At 42.2% G+C, this 27644-nt stretch overlaps 1 protein-coding gene across 2 annotated transcripts in view; it reads left to right on the top strand.

Moving 5' to 3' along the window:
- The first annotated feature begins 1801 nt into the window (after positions 1-1801).
- LOC126284048 (RISC-loading complex subunit tarbp2-like) overlaps positions 1802-27644 on the top strand; it is a 70498-nt gene continuing 44655 nt past the window's right edge. Inside the window, exons 1-2 of one of the 2 annotated variants that reach the window (XM_049982629.1) lie at positions 1802-2286; positions 21012-21088. The gene's annotated coding sequence lies outside the window, so the exon portion shown is untranslated. The remainder of the gene's footprint in view (positions 2287-21011; positions 21089-27644) is intronic. The other variant, XM_049982628.1, reaches the window with a different exon arrangement.

Here is a 27644-nt window from a genome sequence, read left to right as displayed (position 1 = left end):
TGCTTGAAAGGCAGGATTTTTTCAAACGCAATTTTTATGATTAAGAGACCGGAAAAGACCTGTATTCTGTAATTGCTGAACAGTCGGAAGTGTTTATGTGTTCATTCTTGTACTCAAACCATACAGTCACTTTGTACGCACAAACGTATTTATTTTCGCACTGGGTGCACGTGAAACGCTTCACTAGGTACCCTGCATGAGAACATCTTCCTGTTTTGGCACAATATGCAGACTCACGAAATTTTAAAGTACCGTATACGAAAGTGTGGGAACACGTATTGACATCATACAGTCTAAGAAATTCGCGAATGAAAATATTAAGGGGAGCTGGAACGCCCCATCCCGAAAATGTTAAATTTAGTGACTTGGCTTCCCAGTATTTCAGGAATCACTGTAGCCATTAACATGAAACTTTTACAGGGCATTAAACTGTATGTTCTGAGTCTACTGGATTACAATAATTTCATTTCAGCCAATGCTTGCGGAAATAAATTTTGTAATTATATGGTTAAAATTTTGTGTATTTTTTGTATGTTATTTTAAATAATTTTAAGTATACATAACATTATGTCCTTCTTTTAGTTCAGTAGACTCAGGGTATGTATGTTATTACCCCTTGAAAAAATTGAATACTCCACTCGAGGTGGTTTCTGAGATTTAGGGAAAAATGCAACAGAAAATGTAAATTTTCGGGAATGGCTTCTAATGATTCAAAAGACTGAAATTCACATAATATTAATATTTTTTTAAATTTTAAGTCACTCAGAAACACCCTGAACCATGCTGTACATTATCCTCTTGATCTGTTTCCAAGGTTTTTTTCCGTCTTTCTGTACTCCTTAGTGGCCAACTATGCTGCATACTCTGCTTTATCAATGTGAACCTTGTCCATCCATTCAAGTTTCTGATGCAGTTTGCTCCAGGATTAATTCCCATATGCTGTAGTACTTTCAGCATACCAATGTTGTCATCATAATAAGCAATAAACAGCATCACTGACCCCCACTTTAGTGTCTTCATTCCAACAAAAACATTGTTTGGCTAGCGAGTCCATATAAGATTATTGAACGACTCATAGGGATTTTGAGTCTGACTATGCAGACACTTCTTCAGTAATTCAGGATTTGCCAGGTCTCTGTGAATAGGTTTTATGAAATCCATGACTTCGTCTGGGATTGAATGTTTATGGCTGTACGTACTGTTTGAGTACTGGGCATTATGGTAATCGCACCATGAATCAGGTCCAGGAGGGCAAAGTTGCTGAACTGGTTTTTCATCTGTTGACAGTCTGTAGAAGAAGGTAGCCCATACTGCCTGCTCCATTCCCAACCAATCTTCAGTATCGTTTCTAACTGCCATTCCATAATACTGCTGAAGTTCATCAATAATTTTGTCTGTCAGCCTCTTATGGTTTTACCATCAGAATATAAAATGAAACGATACGATACTATTTTTGACAGTGCTACCAATAAAAAAAGGTAATTTAACCTTTATGACACAGCAATCCACAGCCTTCTGTATAAAAAGTTACTGATTTCATTAGCTCTTGAAGGAATGCACATAAAAATTGTAATATTTTCAAACGGTGTAGATTGTATTTCAAAAATACAATAAAATACTTCCCATTTGAGTTTATAAGTGATTCATATATCATTTTATTCGGAAAATTGTAAATTTTATAATGAGATTAAAATCTGATTTTTTTTCGTTCTAACTCCACTTAAGGACAATGAAGGGTTAGAGCTATGTAAGACACTCAAGTATTATACCAAGCATATCTAAATCGGATGGCTTTGCTGTGAGGTGACTTACACACACACACACACACACACACACTAACATAAAAATAAAAACATCGCAATGGTGCTTCGAAATTCATAGATGGCAGTCGGAAAGGCTTTAATTAGTGGTGTGGGAAGTAAGTTAAAATGACTTAATTTTTCTGAAATGAAAGAAAGTGGCACCATGGGAATATGTGTGTTTCCATGCAACTTTGGTGACGCCACTCCAGTAGCGTGGAAAGTCCAGATTATGTGAAGTTGTTATTGTGGTACCTGTGACGTTTAAATCAGTGTGACTTGTAACAGGCACGCGATTTCTTGCACAATCGTAGTGTCAACCCATGTACTATGGAATGCTTGGTATAGATTAAATATTGTTGACGTTTGAGCTGACGCAGTGATAACAGAGTGCTTAGTGATAGATAATGTGTAACTGACTGTATTTGCAATATTTAGTGGCTGACTGTTATCTGTTGACCTTGTAGTTCGAGGTCGTTGCAATATAGTAAGTACATTTTCTAAATTGTATTACGATGTATCAGTCGTGAAATGTTAACTATTTGATTCATATTGAGTAGCATTCATGTGCGAAATTAAATTACTTAACTCTATCCTGTGTAGTTCTTCTTTGTCAAGTGACGTTAACAATTAAGTAGGTTAGACCATGGCATGGATTTCAACGTAGATCGAAAGGAAAGACACCGTAATACAAAATCTTCGTTGTGGTACAATGCGGACTTGCCAGAAAGTAAAATGCCGCCGCACTAGTAGAAATATGAAGCAGGCTACGAATTTTTCACGATTTCAATTTTGACATTGGAGCTGAATCTGACGTTAATTTAACGAGGCATGAGTGAATTACCAATCGACTGAAATTTTTTAACTTGTAGGTGTCTCAGTGGTTAGCACACTGGTCTCTCTGTGGTGTGAGCTTTAGATCCGCGTCCAATCACCCAGATTTAGGTTATGCATGATTTCCCTAAATCACTCCAGGTAAATGCCGACATGATTCCTTTGAAACGGCATGTCCGATTTCGTTCCTCATTCGAGAAACCGTGTTAGTGCTCCGTCCCTGATGTCCTCGTTGTCGACAGGAAGTTAAAGCCTGGGCCTTCTACCATGTTTTAACTTGCTAAGAATGTTCTGCCAACTAATGTATTGTTTAAGTAACTTGTTTATAGCCATTTCGTAGCAGTCAGGTAGCAAACATACAGGGCGAGTAAATATACAGTAACGATTCTTCTCATTCATTCATAGAGTAAAGTAATTCCCATCATGCTAGAGATGTCAGGGATGTGAAAATGGCCAAGTTGTACATGAAATGCAGAAGCACCCACAACACACCACTTGCTAATCTACAGTACTGATTCCTCATACATCACGAGAAAAAGCAGCTACAGGTAAAGTGATTCAACGAACCCTCTGCCAGGCACTTTAGTGTGAATTGCAGAGTAATTTTCCAGATGTGAAAGTTCTTTGAACCAAGTCACTACTGGTCCTTCTAAACTGCTCGACGGCTGTCTTTAACTACAAATTCAAACAAAATTGGTTACTCGAGCTATAATCCTTTAAAAATATGTATTTCATGTGACTTTCGTGGGCAAGTTTTGTAATGGTCCCTGTTAATATACACATTCTCTGAGTAGCCATCCTCCCAATGTCTTCCATTTGCCTAGATGCCAGCATTGTATAAATAATTAATGTACTCCACTTCAGAATAGCTTTAAAATGGTCTTCATTATTATGGTTTGAGAGATCCTACAATTACAACATACTGCTGTGTGGTGAAGGGTGATCTGCTTGATCTACCTACCAGAGGTTAAAGTGTGTTGGAGTCCAAAATTATAGAAATGAAAGAGAAAAAAGAAAAACTCATGAAATAGTGTGTAGACATATTCTAAAAATGGAATCATTTATGTTATCAGCAACCAGATCTTTTTTGTGGGACAACATTTCAAATATTTTATCTTATTCTTGAAAATATTTGTTGTATATTTTGCTCCTAAAACTGTTTTGCAAACTACTGACTACTGTTTGATTGCTGTTGGTCCTAAACTCGGACTCAGGTTCTACAGCATAATCTCTTGACGCAACACGTCTAGTTTTTTAAGATAGGGGGAGGGTGTTAATTGTTCAGCAAAAGTGTGCAGTTAGAATAGTAGTATGTGGAGTTGATGACCAAATATCTTTTAGTGGCCTCTTCGGATACATTGGGATTCTTACTTACATACCAGTACTTTTAGTTCTTAATTGTAGGAGGGAAATATAATGAACTGTGAAATTCTTACTGACAATATTTGAAGTGAAGATTATTTACATGCCTGCTTTACGCCCCTCTTTAGGATTGAGAACATGTTTTGTATTCTAAAACAAGAATCTTGAACAGCTCAAGGGCAGGCATCAGGTAGAATGTTAGAAATTCCAAGGTACTGAAAAAATAGATGGAAAAAAATATGTTGTGATTTACCAGAAAATGTATACTCAGTCCTGCAATTTCTTATTAAACCTAAAGATCATATTAAACATATTTTGAATTTTTCAATGTATAGACAGTTGATAGTATTTACTAAAATTGGTAAAGTTACATGAATTCTTAATATGAAGCAGTTGTTAAAAACAGCAACAGGATGACAAGAGAGAGTGCATTTTTTTTCCATTTCTGTATAGCTGTTTTTCTACTAATGTACTAAGTTATGTATAAGTAATGTTCATTATTGAATCTTAAGTGCGGATTATCAGAGGCTGAGAAAATATGATTTTTGATGAATGAATCTTACTCCCTCCTCCTCTTTCCAGTATTTTATACTGTTGGCAAACAATTTAGGCCCTATAAGTGCTACATCATTAAATTTGTATGAGAAGTTTAATCGTTACTTTGAACTTTTGACAACTGGCTTTTACACTTTCTCTCCTAAAGCAAACAAGGTTTTTTGCATTATTGTGTGCATAAACAAACTTATATTCTGAAGCAGCGGATTATTTTTGAATACAAGTTTGTTGTCAAAAGTGGCACAAATGATTTTTTATATTTTCATTGGTGATGGTGCTAATACTAGGATTCTTTACCTATTCTTCATTAGGATAAGAAATAAAAACAAATGTATAAGAAATGGCTTATGTACAGGCATTACATGTGTTTATTGACTACTTTTCAATGTAATCGTGATGATAATTGAGCCATTTGTTAAAACTATACTGGCATTCCTACCTCGTCTGCAAAAAGTGTCCCTCCTATCTGTTTGTCACATTGTTTACTGAACCACTTCATCTCCTTAATGCTCCCCCGATCACGTGTGTGTGCGCGCTCTCTCATTTTCTGGCAAAAGCTATGGCTGAAAACTTAGGTGTGAGTGTGAGATTGTCTTTTTCATGTGCTTGTCTGCAGCTCAGCAATCATCTTTGATGAGTTGGTACCTGTCCTCAGTATTATTGATGCTCAGAGTATTTTAACAAGTTATGTCACACAATTGATCACCATAGTAGCATTTCATCAACATGCTTTCTTCCATGATAGACCAAAACCAAAGGCCATCTCTGCGTGTTTCAGTAATGAATCGGGTCTGCCCATCTGAAGCCATTCGGTTCCCACTAATGTGCAGGCCTTGCCCATCAGATCTAGTCTCACCGTCCTGGCCCCCCTGCGAGTCCTGGTGTTAGAATAGGCCCTAGGTATTCCTGTCTGTCATAAGAGGTGACTAGGAGTCTCACATGTTTTGGTCTTTGTCATGATCCTCTGTAGGGTTTGATCTCCATTCTTCCAAATTTTTCTGAAGAGCGAGCAAGTTGGGGAACGGCGCCTTACATGGCGCATCATGTCCATCATGCACTGAGACCTATCCCATTCTTCGTCGACGTGGATCTGCAATTCTGCTCACTGTTGGGAGAGGTCACCCTCTTCGATGTGTGTTTCTCCATCAACTGTGTAGTGTCAATCTCTACACCAATGATGATGGTAATAATGGACTTGTTTTCTTGGTAGCACCTGGCATCCAGCATGATAGCCAGTACATTGTGGTGGGGCTGCCATGTACCCTGTTGGTTGTAGCCTCCTGACTACACAGGGATCGTTCTGCTGATGCCTGCACCATTACCTCCCCACATATGCCAAGGAGTAGATGCCTGTCACCCTGGGGCATCGGGACTCCCGGCAATGGCTATCCTGCCAGGTGGCCTTTGCTGCAGCTGGGTGGTGCCTGTAGGGAGGCCCCCTGGTCGGAGTGGGCGGCATCAGGGCGGATGGCATGCAATGAAGCATAGTACATCATCTCTTGCTGGTGTTCAAACACCAGTACCTTTTAAGTGTTCACGGGCTCCATTCAGCGTACAGAAGTATGACCTCAAATCGTTCCCCTCCCTGGCCAGAACATAGGAGGAACGTCAGGCTAAGGATGGCAGCAGATCTTATTCGCCTCGGTACCTTGTATGTTCGAGAGCTAATGGGAAATCTTTCATGATGAAGAAGCCAAGATGAGCTGCGTGCCGGGTTAGAGCGGCGAGGTCCACAATTCGTTCAACATGTCCACTGGGGTCGACAGATAATCAGGTTGCCACCGGTGCCTTCATCTTGACCTTATACGGTGATGCATTACCTGAGAATGTCAAGGTGATGGTTTATCACTGTGATGTAAAACCCTATATCCCTCCCCCAGTGTGGTGCTTTAAATGCTGGAAGTTTGCCATATGTCTTTCCACTGTAGCTCCAGCCTCACAGGCCGAAATTGCAGACGCCCATCACATTCCAATACTCAATGTTCCCCGCCTGTCATATGTGGCGAGCACAATTTGCATTGCTCGCCTGACTGCAGGATTCTCCAGAAAGAAAGGAAAAATCATAGAGTACAAAACTGTGGACCAACTGACCTACACTGAGGCTAAGAGGAAATTTGAACGCCTACATCCTGTACGTACATCATCGTCTTCAGTTCTAGCACCATCAGCTCCGCCAACCCCAGTCACCTCTGAGAGCCGGAAGACTACACCTGCCCCCTTGATTGGGGGGGGGGGGGGGGCACTTCCCTCCCTGTTGCTCCTGCACCACCTACTTCGGGAGCAAACCCCCCCCCCCCCCCCCTACCATCGGGGAAATTAGTCCCAACTTCTGCGCCGGAGGAGCATAAGTCTTCTTCAGCTCATCTCGCTAGGGATGTAGGGATGGATCCCTTGGGTCACTCCCTTCCAAGGTTTTTGCTAGTGGGAAAAATGACACCTGCCAGTGACTGAAGAGCCCAAAAGCAGCTGGTCATAGGGCTTCACTCTCATACTCGTCCCTGGAGACGGAGCCAGTGAAGTCCTCCCAGTCAGGAAACCCAAGGAGCAGCAAGATAAATCCACAAAGAAGATCCCCAAGACCAAGGGAATTGCGGTGGCACCCACACCACCGTTACCTACCAGCTCTGCATGTGTGGATGAGGTGGAAATTCTGGCATCTGCTGAGGACCTGGATTTTGCTGGATCCTCAGACACAATGGATATAGACTGCTCAGCCAACAAGTCGATGGCAGCAGGTGTCCCTGATACGCAAAGTGCCTCATTGAATGTTCATTGCCTTCCCAGTCCCACGATGTTGTCATTCTCCCGTGAAATTGCAGCGGTTCTTTCCACTACCTGGCTGAGCTATGGCAACTCTTAAGCTTTGTACGTGCTTTCTGCATAGCTCTCCAGGAAATCTGATTCCTGGCAATGCAGACCATGCCCTCCTGGACTATAAGGGATATTACAGGAACCATAGTGACTATAATCGAGTGTCAGTTGAAGTTTTTCATTTATGTCCTAAACTCAGTCTGTAGTGAAACTGTGCCCCCTTGAAACCACTCTTGAATCTGTGGCTGTCAGAATGAGGATGACACAGGAAATAACTTTCTGCAGTGTGTATCTTTCTCCACATTGTGCAGTACCCCTGAATGTATTAGCTCCACTGATTGATGAACTCCCTAAACCATTCCTACTTTTGGGTGATTTTGACGCCCACAACCCCTTGTGCGGTGGCACAGTGCTTACTGGCTGAGAGATGTCGAAATTTTACTGTTTCAGTTCGACCTCTGTCTCTTAAATACTGGGGCCACACATTTCAGTGTGGCTCATGGTAGTTACTCGGTCATTGATGTATCAATTTGCAGCCCATGACTTCTCCCATCTATCCACTGGAGAGCACATGACGACCTGTGTGGTAGTAACCACTTCCCCACCTTCCTGTCCCTGCTCCCAGCGTCAGGTCCACAGACTCTGCCCAGATGGGCTTTAAACAAGGTGCACTGAGAAACTTTCATCTCTACTATCATCATTGAATCTCCCTCACACATGAACATAGATGTGATGGTTGAGCAGGTGACTACAACAATCCTTTCTGTGGCCAGAAAACATGATCCCTCGCTCTTTATTGTGCCCCTGGAAAAAGGCAGTCCCTTGGTGGTCGCGGAATGGAGGAGTGAGGGCAAGGATCAAACGTGTTTCTGGGTACCAGGCCCAAACAGGTGTTCCCAGTGTTGAAATGTCTACCAGCACAATCGCAGTTGCCGGCAGTTTGCTGACCACTATGTTCGAGCCTCTGCAACGGAGAACTACCCTCCAGCATTTCGCACTAGTGCAAGGCCACTCATTCACTGCACACCACAGTGAATCCGATAACTCCCCATTTACAGAGTAGGAACTTTTCAGTGCCCTAGCACTTTGACTCGACACAGCTCCTAGGCCGGATCGGATCCACAGTCAGATGATTAAACATCTCTCGTCGGACTGTAAGCGACATTTCGTCATCTTCAACTGGATATGGTGCGATGGCATCTTTCCATCACAATGGGGGTAGAGCACCATCATTCTGGTGCTCAAACCCGGTAAAAACCAACTTGATGTAGGTAGCTAACGGCCCATCAGCCTCACCAATGTTCTTTGTAAGCTGTTGGAACATATGGTGTGTTGGTGGTCGGGTCTGGGCCTGGAGTCACGTGGCATACTGCCTCCACGTAAGGGAGGCTTTCGACAGGGTCGCTCTGCCATTGATAATTTAGTTTATGAAAAGCGAATGACACGATCTGGCGACGTCGTACCCATGCCACATTATATGAGTGGGGTCTCTGGGACCAGCTCCCAATTTTTATCCAAAATTTCTTGACACTTAGTACTTACCGTGTCCAATTTGGTGCCTCCCATAGTCCCCCCCCCCCCCCCCCCCCCTGTCATATCCAGGGGAATGGGGTCCAGCAGGGCTCAGTATTGAATGTATCTCTACTTTTGGTGGCCTTTAATGGTATAGCAGCAGCTGTAGGGCCGTCTGTGTTACCTTCTGTGTATGCAGTCAACTTCTGCATTTTGTACTGCTCCACCAGTACTGGTGTTGCTGAGTGACACCTACAGGGAGCCATCCACAAGGCACAATCATGGGCTCTAGCCCACAGTTTCCAGTTTTCGGCCATGTGTTATGAACTTCTGTCTGCATCGTATCGTTCATCTGGAACCAGAACTTTACCTCAATGACGATCCACTCGCATTAGTGGAGACATACAGATTCTTAGGACTAGTTTTTGAAGCCCGGTTGACTTAGCTTCCTCACCTTCATCAGCTTAAGTGGAAGTCTTGGCAGCACCTCAATGCCCTCCACTGCCTGAGCAACATCAACTGGCGTGCAGATAGCTCTACACTCCTGCAGCTCTACAGAGCCCTTGTTCAATCCCGCCTTGACTATGGGAGTCTGGTTTATGGTTCGGCAGCGCCCTCAGCGTTGAGTTTACTCAACTTGGTGCACCACTGTGGTGTTTGCCTAACGATAGGAGCTTTAAGGATGAGTCCAATGACCAGTGCCCTGGTGGAGTCCAGAGTCCTTCCATTGCAGGTTAGGTGTTAACATCTGCTCACCACTTAAGTTGCACACGTTCATAGTTCTGCACATCGTGGCTTGGACCAGACCTTTCACATGCCCCTAAGGACTCAGTTAACCCTGCTGCTCTCTGGTGCCATTGCCTCTAGAGTCTTGACATTTACCAGGACCATGAAGTGGTTTACACCGATAGCTTGATGGCTGATGGTCATGTTGGCTTCGCGTATGTTCATGGAGGACATACTGAACAGCACTCCTTGCCTGTTGGCTGCAGTTTTTTCACTGCCGAGCTGGTGGCTATATCGTTTGCTCTTGAGCACATCCGTTAATGCCCTGGGGGGCCGTTTCTACTGTGTACTGACTCCTTGAGCATCCTACAAGCTATTGACCAGTGCTACCCTCGTCATCCTGTGGTAGCGACCATCCAGGAGTCCATCTCTGCCCTGGAACAGTCTAGTCGTTCAGTGGTGTTTGTCTGGACTCCAGGTCACATCGGAATCCCAGGCAACAAAATTGCCGACAGGCTGGCCAAACAGGCTACACAGAAACCGCTTATGGAGATCGGCTTCTCTGTAGCTGACCTGCATTCAGTACTATGCCACAAGGTTTTTGCGGCTTTGGGAGTCGGAATAGCATAACCTCAGTACGCACAACAAACTGCGTGCTATTAGGGACTCTGTGGTTCTCTGTTGGCTCTGCATTGGCCACGCTTGGGTGACACACAGCTACCTCCTGTGCCGTGATGACCCACTTCAGTGTCGGTGCATTGCCTGGCTGACAGTGGCCCGTATCGTGGTGAGCTGTCCTCCATTGGCTGCTCTGCGACAGACTGTTCAGTTACGGGACTCGTTGTCATTAATTTTAGCTGACAACGCCTCATCAGATAATTTAGTTTTATGTTTGATACGCGACTGTGCGTTTTATCATTCTATATAAGTTTTTGCGTATGTCCTTTGTACCTTTGTGTTTTCCACCCTAATGCTTTTAGGCTGGTTGTTTTAATGTGTCACAGAGTGGCTGGATTTTCCTTTTTTATTCTCATGGTCGGCCAGCCAAGGTCATCTGCTCTTATTTTTATCACTTCTACCTGTATCTTACTTCTCTCTGTGCTTTTCTTTTCCTGTTTTGTCCATAGTAGTGTTGGTCGTCCTTCTGTCTTTCTGCTGGTTTTTCCATTCTCCTGTTGTTGTGCTGTTCGTCTCCTTTTCCTTCTTTCCCTTGTGTAATTATTTTACTGGGAACAAGGGGCCAATGACCTTGCAGTTTGGTCCCTTACCCCCTCCTTTAAACAAACCAACCTGACCATGGGGCCAGGTCTGTTTGTGTGTGGCGTAACACAACGGACTTTTGTGGTTTATCTATGAACGCAGGACTAGTGCTCATCAGCAGGCCAGGGGCAAAGGATTTCAGGAATAACAACTGTCTCGCTGCAAGTATGTTGTACAGTGTGGCATTTTATAGACATTTTATTTGTCCACCATTTTATTTGGCACACCAAAAGTAATTTATATGTTAAGAAAGTATGGACAATAATTAGAAGAAAACTGTCAGTCACTGGCGTTTTTTACATTATGTAGTCATATATTTCTTGATAGAAAATTTGAGCAATACCTGTAAGGTAGTAGATATAACACACTGAGTAAATGCTGACAATAATAAACATAGTAGAACCAAAATTTTATTGGTGGTCATCTACGGTGTTGGTTTACACAATCCTTCCCCATCTTATACACTTCTTTCAAGGGGTCTACATTTTTCTGAGTTTATTTCTGAAATCAGTGAAGGTATTTTAAATCTGTCTTGCAACTCCAAGGAAATGCGTCTTTTTGTCACCAAATGTTTCATTTTATTTCAATAAAGTAACATCACTGATCTTAATGAAATACATATACCATTTGCCTTGCATTCTCAATCAAAAAACAGTTCATTACAAAAACAGTTCATTCAGAAATCTCCGTGCCTCGGGGAATATGTATTAGAAACTGAATTGCACAACATCTTGAACTACAGAAAAGGTGTTGTGACTTGTAGGGATCTAGTCAACATTCCCCGAGAAGAACTGAAAGCCGTATGGGCCCAGGATGGTATTGTTGATGTACTAAATGTTATGACAAGAGAGGATGGTGTAAGTGTAAAATCAGGTAACCTTTAAGAGCACCAAACTGCCAGAGCCTGTCAAGCATAGTTTTCCTATGCCTAAGTCTACGACCTTATTTCCCAAATTCAAAGCAGTGTTTTAAATGGCATTACTTTAGGCACTCTCATTTTGGCTGGAAAGAAGAAGCCACTTTTGGGGGACAGAGTTGGTTGCTCCTATTTTCCAACGTATGGAGCAGGGACTGCAGAGTTTTCCTCCTGAAATAAAAGATTCAAGAGGTCAAAATAACAAAGCGTGTCCTGTGAGGTGAAGCCAAGAAGTTATTAAAGTCCATGCAGCCACCCACGTTCGATGCCTCCTTTTCTTCCATCCTGAAACAGCCAGTCCAGAAACCTGATGCGCTATGCAAACAGAGGTTACTAGTGTCGGCACTAGCAACTGCGTTTGTCAATGACTTTTGCTGCTGCAGTTACTTTGAAGCCTGCCCCTCTCCCCAGAACTTCAGGAAAGGCTGTGGTTGCTGACATAGTGGAACTTTCTGCCTCTCCACAGGTCGTCTTGTGCACCGCCCAGCACTTCCAAGGTTGTGGCTCCGCATCTTCTTTAGAGGCGATGGAGCTTGATGTCAGACTGGAGCAATCATCTCATCCCAAGACTGTGTCTCCACCCATTGTGGGCACCCTCCCTGGCAGAATGTCAGGATGAAAGTGCTACCCCACTGACAGATGGTTCCCATTATACAGTGGAACATTAATGGGTTCACGACAGCTGTGGAGGAACTGAAACTCCTAGCACAGCAATGCCCCCTGTGCTTATGTTTACAGGAAACACATTTTAAAGTCTCTGATGCCCCTGTTCTGCAGGGCTATACACTATATCGGAAGGATGACCGATGGAGGGGGGGGGGGGGGAAGCCAAAGGAGGGGTTGCCATCTTTGTCAATAATGCGCACCACTCCTCTGCTCTCCCCATGGCTACTGGCCCGCATGCAGTTGAAGTTGAAATTTGTGCATGTTGAGGATTACAATTTGCTCTCTTTATTTACCTGTAATGGATGCAATAGACGCTGACACACTCGCGGATCATATGGAACAACTTCCCTGACCATTACTCATCGTGGGTGGCTTTAATGCCCATCATTTCCGATGGGGCTCAGCCTCTACTTGCCCTCAGGGTTGAATTTTGGTGTGCCTCTTGATGTCTCAAGAGCTGTGTGTCCTAAACACTGGTACTCCGACTCATTTCTGTGCTGCTACTGCATCATTCTCGGCCATCAACCTATCTCTTTGCTCTCCAGCCCTCACTGACTCTGTTCACTGGGATGTCATTGCTGATCTTCATTCCAGTAACCACTTCTGAGTCCATATTCAGCTACTGGATGGAGCACTACATGAAGAGAAGCCACTGACATGAATTGTCAGCAGGACTACCTGGACACTTTTCAGCCAGCTAGCTGTGTTTAATCATTGCAGCAGCATCCAGGAATGTGTGGAACATATCACACAAGTGATCCCTCAAGCTGCTGACTTATCCATTCCAAAGCCCTCAGGTCATCTTCAGTGACCTGTGCCATGTGGACGTATGAGTGCCGTTCAGCCATTCGGACCAGGCTTGCAGATCTTCAGTGATTTAAAAACCGCCTTACGGCAGAAAACCTTATAGCCTTTGGAATTGTGAGAGCAAAAGCATGGTGTGTGGTTAAGGAGAGCAAGAAAAGGTCATAGCAAGCATTCATGGACTCCCTCAACCATTCCACTTGTTCTACAAAAGTACGAGAAGCTGTCAGAAAGATTTCTGGTAAAATGCAGTCCTTCACCAGTAGCAGCAGTGCTGACATGGGGGTGTCTCCAAATGGCACCCGGAGACATCGCTCGGATGCTAGCAGAGAATTTTGCACCAACTACTGCCAATGTCAGCCAGGATCTGGCATTTCATCACTACCTGGCAAGTGTCGAAAGGGCTAAGTTGGACTTCAGATCCAACTATTCTGAAGCCTACAACTCTCTTTTATCTGTGGGGGAGCTCGAACCAGCACTATCTGAGACTTGTGACACTGCACCAGGTCACAACATAATTGGATACTGCATGCTTTTACATTTGCCAGCAGCATCAAAGGAAAGCCTCCACAAATGCAGGCAGCTTCCTGAACTCTTGGAGGGAGGCAGTTCTGATACCTCTCCTAAAACCAGGAAAGGACTGTACGTCTCCCAGTAGTTAAGAGTATTGACTTCACAAGCTGCGTAGGAAAGACCCTGAAGAGACTGGACAACTGCATCAATGGTGCTTTTGTGGCCATATGCCCATATTCATACGGTACTTTCTGTCTCACCAGGTTTTTGGGAGCAGAGTTGGTGCCTTGCTGCCAGAGCGATTTGAGCAGAAGAATGGTGTCCCTCAGGGCAGTGTTTTAAGTGTTACCCTCTTTGCCATAGCCATAAACAGAATAACATCTACGGCAAGGAGTCTTGTTCAGGGTTCCTTATATGTGCATGTTTTTGCTTTTTTCTGTTCCTCCTCCTGTGTTAAGACAGTGAGCTGCCAGTTGCAGCTTACAGTGGGGCAGTTAAAGGAGTGGGTTGCAAAGATGGGTATTCAGTTTTCTCTGGATAAAGGCTTGTGTGTTAATTAATCATTCTCATTGTACTTTTAATTTACCTGGCTTGGGAGCCAACTTTTTTGACTCCAGATTGTTGTGGTTGCCACAACTGAGAGACATGAAAGCCAGAACCCTGAAGGCACTGAATATCTTAAACTGCCTTAGCAACCGATCTTAGAGAGCAGGCAGAGCTTGTCTGTTTGTTTTTATAGGGCTTCGCAGCTGGACTATGGGTGCATAGTGTAAGGGTCAACAAGGCCCTCTTATTTTGCGGATTGTTGGTGTCCACCATCAGGGGATTCGACTGGCCAATGTACTTGGCACACCATTCCCATGCATAGCATTTTCTTTCTGAGGCTGGGGAACTGCCATTTACCATCCGGTGGCAGCTCCTCCTGGTGCATCAGGCATGTAACTTCCTCGCATCTCTGACTTCACCTGCACACGACACTGTCGCTCATCTGCCTTTGGACAACATCTTTTTTCCAACCGTCTGTGTGCCACAATGCCATTTGGGATCTGCGTGCAATGTGTGCTGGAGTCCCTTGGTGTGGAGCCAGTATGGCCCCGAATCCTTGGTTTTACCTGTGTGCAGCCCTGGTTACTGGAGATGCCCGAGTGATTTTAAATTTGGTGCGGTACAAGAGAGGTTGCACTCCTGCTTCTATTTTTAATGCAATATTTTCTGATATTTTATCAGAGCACCACAACTATGTTTTTACGGATGGGTAAAAAAGGGTAGATTCTGTTGGTTGCTCTGTTGTTTTCCTGGATCATGTCCTCAAGGTTAGACTGTGTCAAGCGTTTACTGCTGTTTATGCAGAATTGTCTCCGAACTTGCGGATACTGGAGCAGATGAGATGTTCTTCCAGTGCTAAATTTCTTGTCTGCTCTGATTCTCTAAGTGCTCTTTACTCGTTGAAAGGTTTGTATCCAGCAGTTAAAATAGTCCAGACAATCCAGGATGCCCTCCTCCAACTACAGTGACAGGGGAAGGAACGAAAGGGCAGAACTAGCAGCCAAGGAGGCATGTCTCAATCCACAGGTATTTCAGTGTGCCCTCCCCCTGCCTGCTATCACCTCAAGAGTCTTGCTTCAGTCAGTGGATGAGTGGCTGTGAGTGACCGACAATAAGCTCCGATTAGTAAAGCCCACAACACAGGTATAGTGTACTTCCTTCCTGCCACATAGATGGGACAAGATCCCCCTTTGCTCCTCTTTGCGTGGGCCACAGTCCTATGACGCATGGCTTGTTGCTCCGGCGAGAGGGCCCTCCAGTGTGTGGTGCGTGCGGCGTACAGATCAATGTGTGCCAAATTTTATTGGGTTGTGTTTTATTATCCGACCAGCGGGCCTTGGCAACTTATGTGTTAAATTACCCTTAATGTCTCAAAATTTATCAGGGAAAAATGCTACAATTTGTCTGGAAATCGGGGAAATGTCACGTGAAACTCGGGGCAACCGTGGCATTTTTGGATAGCTTCTCATGTTCAGCAGATTCTGCTTAACTGTGTTAAGAAAGTAGTTCATATTGTTGTATTGTTTGACAAGACCCTTAATTATTCAATCCAAACTGATTAAATGGATATTTATTTTCAGTTTGGACATCCTGAACTGAATGAAGTTAATTATGGGGCACACAACTTCTGAGGATATATGAAAAAATTTCAAAAGTTGTACAGGAATTGTTAAGATTTCAAAAAGTTTGCAAATGTCAATGATAGTAGAGTTGTAAACTGGAAATTTTATAAGCTGTTACAATTCTTGTATCTTAAATGTAGGTAGTTAATTGCAGCCTTCATTTATGCTAATGTATTAGTGGTGGGGCAGCTTTAAATTGGAATGTGGACTTCATTTTAAATAGTCTGTACCATTTGTTCAAAGATTCACTTGTGAAGTGTGAAGATTGTGTGGAATCTTCACACACCAAAACACTTGGGTTAAAATTTTGTGCGCATCAATAGTTAAACAGCCGTCCAGCTTTACAGAGAGCCTTAGAAATCTGGGATGACAAGAAAAAGTACACGTCCAGTGTTGAGAGGGGTAAGGTGACTAAACCATTTGTCATACAAAAAACTGGAAACAATAAGCTTATATCTGTGAAGCTAAACTTTTTTCTTTGCTTCGCAGAACTTACTGATCCATTTTTGTCTCACTATGAAAATGAAAAACTCAGCTTCCACTTCTTGCTGCAGATTTGGCAACTTTGCTGTGCAATATACTGGCAACATTCAATATGTTGAAAGAAGAAAAATTTACACCAATCAGTTCTCCAGCAATATGAGCAGAATTCGCACTTGAAAAAGATTCTCAGAATGACACATCATAATTTAGCATGTGATTTGTTGGGACCATTTATTATAGGAACTTCTAATTTGGCAGCAAATTCGGAGAGAGGGGCATGTCACCTGACCTCCAGACCGATTTGAGACACTGTGTGTGACAAGCATGGCCTGCATGTGACTGGAAATCAAAAGGCCTGAGATAGGCAGGCCAGACCCATCAAAAATATCCATGAAACAGACTTGTGTTAGTGGTCCATTGCAAAAATCCACTTCTGTATGGCCAGTTATTTATTACATCTGACCCTATGGGAGTCGTGAATAGATAGCCATGTAAGTTTTACTGTGATATAATGAAGAAACAGCATCAGAGTAAATTTTTATTTCAGAGTTGTTAGTTATTTTTCTACAAATGTGCTTACTCAAGAATTGTGGAAGATACAATGTACACACTTTTCTGCAGAAAGTTCACTACCAACATTAAACATATACCTTCAGAAGTCATAAGCAAAGTGGAAGTTTCTGCTTTGGTATGTGTATGGATGAGAATCATGTCATGTCTGGAAAAAACCCTATCAGACAACTCATGAAGTCAATATACTTCATGATTTTTTTTTTTTTTTTGCCATTCTGTAGTGTCATATTTATAGGAAAAGTAGTTCTTACATGGAAGGAAGAAATTAGAATTATGCTTGAAATCTCCACTGTTTTTAGTAACTTGGAAAATTAACTGCTGCATCACAGTTGGATGAAATTTTAACCTTAATGATGTTGATTTATTGGTGACTTACTGAGATCCTTATTTCTTCTTCTTCTTCTTCTTCTTCTTCTTCTTCAACTTCTTCTGTTTATGCTAGACTGGGAACTTGAAGTCATTCTTCAAAGGTGATTGCCTACAAAACACTCCTGCAAGCAAAACATCCTGGAATATTCCTTAAGTGTATTGGACCCATACGAAATAGAACTAACACAGGAAATTGAACACACCCTAAGAAGGACAGCATCAATTGTTACAAGTTTGTTTTGCTTAGAAGAGCACCACTGATACCCTGAAAATCTTGATCTGGCAGACACTCGAAGATAAATGCCAAATGCCCTGAGACAATCTACCTGCAAAGACCAAGTATTAAGTGAGGAATGTCGGCATGTATATACCGCAGCCTCCCACAGGTTGTTCTGATGGAGACCATTAAGACTATTTGCATAAAGACAAGATTAGTCTATTGACACAGCACATAGATGTACTTGAACAGTCTTTCATTCTTCACTCCATTTTGAAAAAGGGAAACACCCTAAAATGTTTGCAGTGGGGACACACCCTCTACCATGCACTTCAGTTCTTTGTAGAATAGAGAGTAAAGGTCTGTATTACAGATTAACATATTAATAGAACAGACAGTGTAATATAGACATGTGATCCCACATACCTCTCTGTCCCACGTCCCTCAACTCACTCCAACCTGCGACCACACGTACGCACGCGCACCTCAGATGCGTTCCTATAATTGCTGTACCTTGCCCATTCTCCAATCTGTAACTACTGATCACATTGTGTCCCCATCCTTCCACTCACCTCTGCTCCAATTTACGGACACATTTGAATATGGAAGTGTGCTTGAAACAGCGTATTCACACGATTCGCAATAATCACAGTCCGCAAGTAAAACAAATACACACACAAAAAAAACATTGGGCCGAAGGCAAACGGGTGAATCACAGTAAAATTTCTCTGAAGACAACTTTAGTAAAATTTTACAAAAATGAAGTGCAAAAAGTGCAGATGTAGCAAAAGAAAATGGTTTCTGAAAGCTGAAAATTCATGAATGTTAGAAGAATAATAAAGTTTTCGATGATGAAAGAATAACCTGTTGGCTTCATAACTAGCAATGAAAAAGCTAATTAAACTGACACAAAATTCATAAAGAAAAACTGTTTTTAATCTGTAATTAGCAAAATATAGAATGTATCTACTACATTTACAGAATGACCCTTGATGCTTTACAAGTAAACACAAAACAGATATGTTATAAAACACGTAAATTGCAGAATGCTTAAGACTGAAAAAAATTTTGACACTTAACTATCATTCTATGTTGCCAATATTGGGGAGCTACAGAATGAAAATAAGATTCTATTTTTTGCATTTTATATTTTAAATTTTTTAATATTATTTTAATTTTATGCTTCTTTCAGGAATGTTCTTTTTCAATGAGGTCTTTAGGATTTCATAAAATTGAATATGTTTGCAGTGGACAAAAATTTATCTTATAGGCACATACTGGACAAATGAAAAGTGTGGGCATTTTCTGATATGAAGTTTCAAAACTAGAGGTCAAGAAAAAGCAAACCTTAACAGTGCTGTTGTGGTGAAATGATTTAGTAATTAAAGACAAATTTTTGTTGCATATAGTTTTCATAGTATGTCATTCATTATCATTTTTAACTCATTTCGCTTCCACTACAAATATATTCGAGGTGCCTTACTCTTGAGCTCTTGTACTCAGGCCACGAGTTGCTTGTTACATTGCACGCCCCCCCCCCCTCAAGCAATGACCAAGACCACAAATGGCAATTGGGTTTTATGTGCAAACTTAGCAGCTTGAGTAACACTGAAGGTGTCAGTTTGTGATGAAGGCAGAGACAATGGATCTCAGCACAGCAGAATGAGTGGAAGTGGCACCCCCTTTCAACAAAATCCACTTTCCATCTGACTCTGACCAAATGCTAGTGTGGTCGGTGTCTATTTACCCAGATGGTACAGCTGTAGACTTTACACTCGAGGAATTTGCACTTCCTTGCCCTGAACCTCAAGTAAAACACTGATTACAAGCAACTATGATTCATGAAAACAAAGGAAATGTTAACTGTTATATATATTATATAATTGTATGATTATTTTTGTCAAAGATTATACATTCAAAGATTGAAGTCTTGCCTTCTTACACAGATCAAACACCACATACTTTTTTGTGACCAACACCAAAAATAAAATACAGGGTGTATCAAAATGAATTATCAGATTTAAAAAAAAAAAACATAACTATTATGTTATTTGAGATATATGCATGGACAATGTACTGTTGGAAAGAGCAAACTCTAGAGTTTTCCATTGTTCCCAGTAGGTAGCAGTAGCAGCAGTGTACACTCACTTCAGTTATAGTAAAAATGGTGTTGGGACAACAGAAATTTTCTATATTTTGCACAGTGAGGGTCTGTAATAACTGTGCAGCATGACTTTCATACTAGGTATAGTGTGGATTCTCCAACAGCACAGGACATTAGATGATCACATTAACAATATTGAGAAACAGGTTGTTTGTGTAAAGGCAAATTGCTGGGCCGTCTCAGTGTGTCTGGCACAGACATGGAACACATCTGCCATAGTTTCACAAGGAGTCCACAGAAATCCGCTCACTGTGCAGCTTGACAGCTCAACATGCTCCCGATGTGTCTGGTGTATATTGTCAACGTTTACGGATGAAACCATACAGAATTCAGCTACTGCAAGCTCTTTGTGAAGGTGCAAACAACAATGTAGAGTTCTTTAATTTCGTTCTTGGCAAGATTGAGGACAGTTTTTGTCCACACTTAGTGTTTAGTGATGAGGCAACATTCCATTTAAATTTAAAAGAGAAGTGTCATAAGGTGAGAATATTGGGTACAGAACAACCACATGATGATGTACAACATGAGGACTCTCCAAATTTATATGTTTCGTGCAGTTTCATGGGAAAAGGTGCATGGTCCATTTTTCTTTGCCGAGAACACTGTTACAGGAAGCGCGTACCTCAGTATGTTTGAGAATTTTCTGTTCCCACAGTTGGAGACTGACTTGAACAACTTCATTTATCAACAGGATGGGGCATCGCCACATTGGCATCTGGAAGTGTGGGAATTTTAAAATCAAATGATTGCTGAGCACTAGATTGGTTACACTGGACCAATGATTCAGCTTTACATTACTGGCCTCCAAGGGCACCAGACCTAAATGTGTGTGTAAAAGACTGTTTATGTGCCTCTGTTACCAACAACAATGAATGAAGTGAGACATCACATAACAGCAGCTGTGGAAGCTGTAACTCAAGACATGCTCGTATCAGTGTGGGGAAATACAGCATTGACATATGCCGTGCATGTCAAGGAGGGCATATTGAACATCAATGAAAAAGTGTGAAAAAAACAAACAAACCACTTTTTGAGTTTCCCATTCATCACAAAACAAAACTCATTGTATATGTTTATTAGTTTGAGAAATACAGACATCCAAATTAGATGATTCCTTTTGATACACCTTGTACAAATGGTTATCGGTGTCAGGTTATTAGCATATCTAATTGACATCACAACACATGGGATTCCACCTCTGTCTCCTCTCTCCTTACCACACACAAAAATTATATTTAGTGACCCACTGACTTATATTAATTTCTTTTGTAACTTGTAGATGGTGGGACTCGGCATTTGTCCTCTGCCTGAACAACAAGTGGCCACGACCTGCCATTCACCTTGCATCCTTATCAGGTACCATGGAAGAGCTCACTAGTAGAACCATTAACAGCCAAGATGCCCAATGTGGCACACCTGTTGCTCTGCTGTCACTACACCCAACAGCAGCTGCCTGGAGCTGGTTGACTGACTAACCAACAGCACTGTCAGTTCTGTGGCAAGCTGCTCCTGCATTGCCACACACATTGAACACACTTCATATCCACCCTACTGCTAAAATACAGACAACAAGAATCCTTGCTTTCCTTCTGACAATAAACTCTGTTCACAGAAGTTAAATGCACTGATCATTACTACAGTACAGTAAGGTGCGTGCGTGAACACGCACACGCTTGAATAAGAAAGTCGCTCAAGTACTATTTTTCCATTTTTGAGCAATGCATCACTTTTTGTAGTTAATGCAAATATCTCTAAGAGGAAAAAAACAATGGCCTGGATTATGTATGTCCCCATCATATTGTGTATTTTTAGGAAGTAACATCTCCTTGTTTCGTTATATAATGGGCATTGTCTATGTGGTATTGAACATAGAACACTGTCTTTTAAAGTTTCAGCTTTAGAATGATTCTGGAGACGATAAAAGTAGTCCAAAACACAGTAATGCATAACTTACTTGGATATTCCAAGTTTTAAGTTAAAATTTAATAATGGAATGGTTATTTCAGCATAACTGCTTTATTGAGTATTCATTCATTCATTGTATTCCATAATTGCCATGGAGGAAGAGAACCTTCAAGAATGTGTAATGAGTCAAATTATACATTAACATGTGACCAAGACAGCATAGAAGCTTAAACTACGTACTGCATTAACAACGGAGAATAGCTATACTGCTTAATGCTGTTAGTTCTTGTCATCTAAATTTAATGAAATAAATCAGTAAGAAAGCTGCTCTATTGAAAAAAAAAAAAAGTTGCCCTCCTTAGTCTCAGTACATAGCTGCTGTGTACCTGATATTCATAAATTAATATATACTTGATTGATTGTTCAAAGAAATTATATGCCTACACTTGTAAATATTGAGTCGTATTCGTGGTACATTACTACTTGTCTTACAGCTTTGTAACAAACCCCATTGCTTGCTGTGCAGTTAACAGAACTTTTCAGTCCCTGAAACTAGGTATTCCAGATAATTTGTAGAAAATGCGGCTAATTAGGTATGTTTTTGTTGGTTAAATATCTTACTGCCAGTGTATGAAACTTCAGTCTTGAACCCTGTATTGTTCAGAACAACTGGTTCTTATTATATGTGACAGAAATGATTAAATGTAAAGGAAGGTAGGTAGTTTCATGCTCTGTGGATCATTCGTACAATAAATCATAATGGGGTGGAACAATTTGTTTCGTATTCACGTAACAAATTATTTGTAAATATATCTAATGGCTGATCATTTACAGTGTCACTTTTTATTATTTTTTATATTTGTAATTATTTTTTTTTGAAGACTATAGATATGTAAGAGTAATTCCTACCCACCATCTTTTACACACAAAAATAGAAATTCTTCTACAGACTAGAAGTTGTCAATGATAAACTTTTTCAGTTTATTTTCAAATTTTAACATTACTATCTGTCAGACACATTATATCACTAAGTGATCAAAGATTTTGGTTGCAACATTGTGCACCTCTCTTTGTGCTACAGACAACCTTAATGTGGCATAATGAATATCATTCTTTCTTCTGATAGTGTGTATTGGGAAGTGAGTGTTGGATTCCAAACTTTTAAAAAGGACCTGAAAGATGTGCCTTACTTAATATTCTTAATGCTTATGTCTGCTGAATAAACACTGTATTTACATTAGATGCACTGCCCAGAAGGTAACTACATCGGATAACAGGAAGTGAAAATATGTGAAGTAAGACAACAAGCTGAACTGTGCTTCTTGATCAGTTTTTCCATGTGCTGACTCCATTTTGACTTGTTACCCAGATGAACCCCGAAACTGACACTGTGCTTCATTCAGTGTATGAACACTAATGTCTTCCTTCTGGTGCTAGGAGATCATAATTACTTGTTTGAAACTGCATAATATTAGTCTTTGTGAAATTAAGGTTTATGCTTTTAGGTCAAAAAGTGGTCCAAAATTATTATTTGAGCCATGTCTTAAGATTGAGTTTGGAGCCTAGAACAGTATGCTGGTGTCGTCAGCAAGAACTACAGTTTTTGAATTGCCCCCCCATTGGGGGCCAAACTGCATGATAACTGTGGGTTCAGTGTGGGGCGGTGGTGGGGTGGGTGGACTGCTGTGGCCTGTTGTGATGTTGTGAACCACTGAGGGCTACTACGGGTCGAAGCATCTCTGTCATTTCTAGGTCCCCGGTTTACATACACAATACATAATAGTCTGAATAATGGTCATTTGGCTCACACAACACCATCGGAACCGATTGGCATGGCTCGGTGTTTTCCTTTCAATCACTTGGTTAAGGTTGTAGTACAGGTTATGCAGGCAATGTGAGGTGCAAAATGTTTATCTTGCTCACCAATAGGACAATCAAAATACAGTTTATGTGCCTTCTTAACCAAGTCAGTTATTGGTTTTCTGTGAGCTTTTGGGCTGAATTTCCCACATAAATAACAAAAGTTTTTGGTGTGGTTTGGACAACAACAACATTTACTAGCTGCCATTTTTCTTAGTGTAAGTTTTGAACACAAAACATTTGCACTATCTTTCGCATGAAACAGTCCTGGAGGATCTCTTTCACACCACTGGATTACCACACCAACCATTTACTGACTATTTGTAGATCTTCTAGCTCTCCTCTGCAAATCAAAAACAAACAAACAATTAAACATCAAACAGAAGAACAGCAAAAAGTGAAATACTGAACACAAAGCCTTTAAAAACTCAAACGGTCTGTGCTAGAACATTTTGAAAGGTGTATTCGGATTCTACACACCAAACTACATACTAATTGATGTATGACATCCCAGATGCAACACGGCTGTTGACTAGTGTTACCGATGTCTAAAAACCATGGTTAAAGTGCTGTTTATGGCTAGTATATTTCAGCATAGAGGAAAAAAGTCATTATTGTGAAATACTACTCACCCCCTCCTCCCCCGTTAATCAGGAGCTTCTTATGACACAACCAGTAGCCACCCTGTAACAAGTTCTGCTCAGTTGAATGGCTCAGTGTTTTATCATAAGGCACTTTCTCAAATAATTTTGAACAGACCAGGAGGAGTGATATAGGTCTGTAATTAGATGTGGTTTGCTCGTTTCCAGTTTGTCATGAAATATGCCCAAGGTATTGATTTGTCGGGGCCCCTAGTTGTTAGCTCTTCGAACATACAGTTGCGTGCTCTACTTTATCCAGATAACGTGTGATTAGAAACGCCAATGTATTAGTGCTTCTAGTGGCCAACGAGTAAATCAGTTATGGTCAGAATGTAATGTTGGCCATTAGACGGAGCAATGGATCTAGTCAGCAGACTGAAGTGACATAAGTTATGGGGTTGCTCGTAATATCGTGCTAGAACTTCATTTGCCTGGCATAGTGCAGCAGGGATCAACAAGTCATATTGAAGCCACTTGCAGAAATATTAAGCTATGCTGCCTCTATAGCTGTCCATAATGGTGAAAGTATTGCCTGTGCAGGACTTTGTGCAAGAACTGATCTCTCTGTTATGTCCCATAAATGTTCAATGGGATTCATGTTAGTCCATCTGAGTGGTCAAACCGTTCGCTTGAACTATCCAGAATGTTTGTCAAACCAGTGATGAATAATTGAGGGCTGGTGACATGGCACATCATTGTTTGTGGACATGAAGTCTGTGAATGGCTGCAAATGGTCTCCAACTAGTCAAACTTAACCATTTCCAGTCAGTGATCAGTTCAGTAGGACCAGAGGACCCAGTCCATTCCATGTGAACACAGGGCTCACTGCTCTTTGGCGGGTTCGTGCTTGGCGACCACAGGGCCTCAGCCTTTGCAGCATCTTTTCCCTTCTGCGCTGCATGTCTATCCTCTTGCTGTTCTTTTTCCCCTCCCTTGGGAAACATGTCTGGGAGGTTTTTGAAAATGTATACTGTAGTTTCAGCAGTCAATACCAGAACAGTTTCTTCACTGTTTTTCATTCCTTTTTTTCTTTGTTCCCCTTCTATCCTTTTCCGGTTCTGCATTTGAGGTTCCTCTTTCTTCTCCTTACTCCCTGTGACCACCTGAAGGCCAGCCCATGTGTCTGACATGTAACAGGTGACTGTGTAACACATAATTGCCAGTCCTGAGTTGACAGGTTTGGGTTCGCACGTACCCCCGTGTACAAACCAGGCACAGGGAGGGGTAACTGCGTAAGCTGCTACCTCTCTGAATTTCCAATTGGCCCCTCTGTCAGGTATTCCTGAGGTATGAACAACCATCTGTGGGTGCGCCCCTTTCTGAAGGAGGCCCTCAGTTGGCAGGAGCTTGCCATTGGAGGTGCTGGCAATCTTGGAGGTTTTTCTCGCAATGAGCCAATTTTATTCTTTGGAGTCAGTATCTATGGAATGTTAAAGGAATGAGGCTAATTATTCAAAGAACCCCCCCCCCCCCCCAGCTGCACCATGGTTCCTCATAGTTTCATGTACTGAAGGTGGTCAATCCTTTGCTATAGTAAATCCTATTAGTATTCAGAAAGGTGTTGATGCATTTGCTGGCCCTGTGAAAACCTGCTCTTTTGCACAATGGCACTTTGCTTTTGGAGACTACTTCTGATCCTCAACCACAACCACTGCTTGCAGCTTGGCTCCTCTAAGGCTATCCTGTTCATGTCGAGGCCTGTCGAACACTGAATTCTTGTCATGATGTTAATTACACTAGGCTGCTCGATGGTCTGACAGAGGCGGAAATCCAAACGTACCTCTCTGATCAGTGTGTCACTGCAGTGCACCGGATAATGAAAAAGGTAGATGCTTCCTTAGTGCCCACATGCACTCTTTTACTTACTTTTGATAGAGTGGTGCTTCAGTCAAAGATCAAAGCAGGTTATGAAGTTATCGCAGTCAGACCATACATTCTGTACCCGATGTGCTGCTACCACTGTCATCATTATAACCACACTTGAGTATCCTGTTGACACCCAGTCAAATGTGTAACCTGTGGGAGGGATGCTCGTGAGGCTAATTGTCTGCCTCCTCCCTCCCACTGTATCAACTGCATGCCACCTCCTGCCGAGATTGTCCAGTGTATCTTGATGATTGGGCTGTCCAGGAGATCTGGGTGAAGGAAGTAGTGCTTTATCCAGTCACTCGCAAGTTTCTGACTAGTTGGACACCATGCGTGCCGCCACCCAGTACAGTTCATGCTGGTTCTTGTTCTAAGGAGGACGTGGCCACCCAGACATGAGACGTCAAATTCATTAAAACCGCCCAGAGTCATGGTAGCAGCACCGTCTCCTCTTCCAGCTGTGCAACAAGCCACCAAACTTTGACCTCACAGGCCAAAGTGACCTACACAATCAGCAGACTGGAAAGGACACAAGGAGTACTCCCATGAAGACTTTCTACACCCTCCAGCCAGCCAACATCTGAGTCTCCCTCTGCCAACCAGAAAAGCACCGATAAGTCAAACAAAGACAAGTGGTCTTCTCCTTTGCTGACTCTGAGATCCTCTTTGACAGTGTCACCATGTGATACCCTCTCCCGACCGGTGTCCATGTCGCCGGTGTGCACCACCAACCATTTTTCTGCCATTGACTCCACAGACAAAGAGGAGGAGAATGCTGATGCCTGTGTAGATCTCACAAAGAAGGTCCTCCAGCCTCTGCCCCGTAGCAGTGAGTCTTTGAAGATCCACAATCGGTGGCCACTGAAGTGAAACCCTTCATTTTTTCCTCCCACCCGTTTCCTCAGCATGACTCTCCTTCAGTGGAATGTTTGCGGCCTTTGCTCCAACAAAGAGGACTTAGTCTGCTCTTATAATTGCAGCATCCAATTGTTCTCTGCCTTTAGGCAACAGAATTGCATCCTCATGACTGTTTTGAGCTCCCACAGTTCTTCCCAGTCTGCTTTGATCTTTCGCCCGAGGACGGCATTCCGTCGCACTGGAGAGTCGTAGTCAGCCCATCTCCATGAATATCTGGCTTCTAGATGTTGCCTTTTGCTTCCTCACTCGACCTTTTCTGTTTGAACCATTTACATCCCTCCGTCATTTGCTGTCACCAGGGCAGACTTCCTCCAGCTTATTGGCCAACTCCCTCACCCCTTTCTGCTGCTCAGTGACTAATGCACACCATCCCTGTTGGGGCTCTCCCAGAACCAGTCAAACAGGTCCCCTGTTGGCTGACCTCTCCTTGTGCATTGCCCATCGTCTCAAGTGGTCCATTCTCTCTGACACATGCTTGAATGATCATTTCCTGTGTGGTATCGGTTTGCTGCCTCCTACCCACCTACATGCACACCCAAATGGCAGCTTACTAAGGTCAACTGGAGGCTTTACTCCTCCCTGGCGACCTTCAAAGAACCACATTTTCCCAGTTGTGGTGACCTGGTAGAATATCTTACAAATATTATCCTTACCACTGCAGAATATTCCATTTCTTCCACTTCCTCTTTACTGCCCCGTGTCCTGGTCCCTTGGTGGATTGA

The sequence above is a fragment of the Schistocerca gregaria genome, chromosome 8 (assembly GCF_023897955.1).
Source record: "Schistocerca gregaria isolate iqSchGreg1 chromosome 8, iqSchGreg1.2, whole genome shotgun sequence".
Lineage (NCBI taxonomy): Eukaryota > Metazoa > Arthropoda > Insecta > Orthoptera > Acrididae > Schistocerca > Schistocerca gregaria.
Note: the sequence above shows the minus strand (reverse complement) of the source record. Positions and strands in the feature narration are given on the sequence as shown.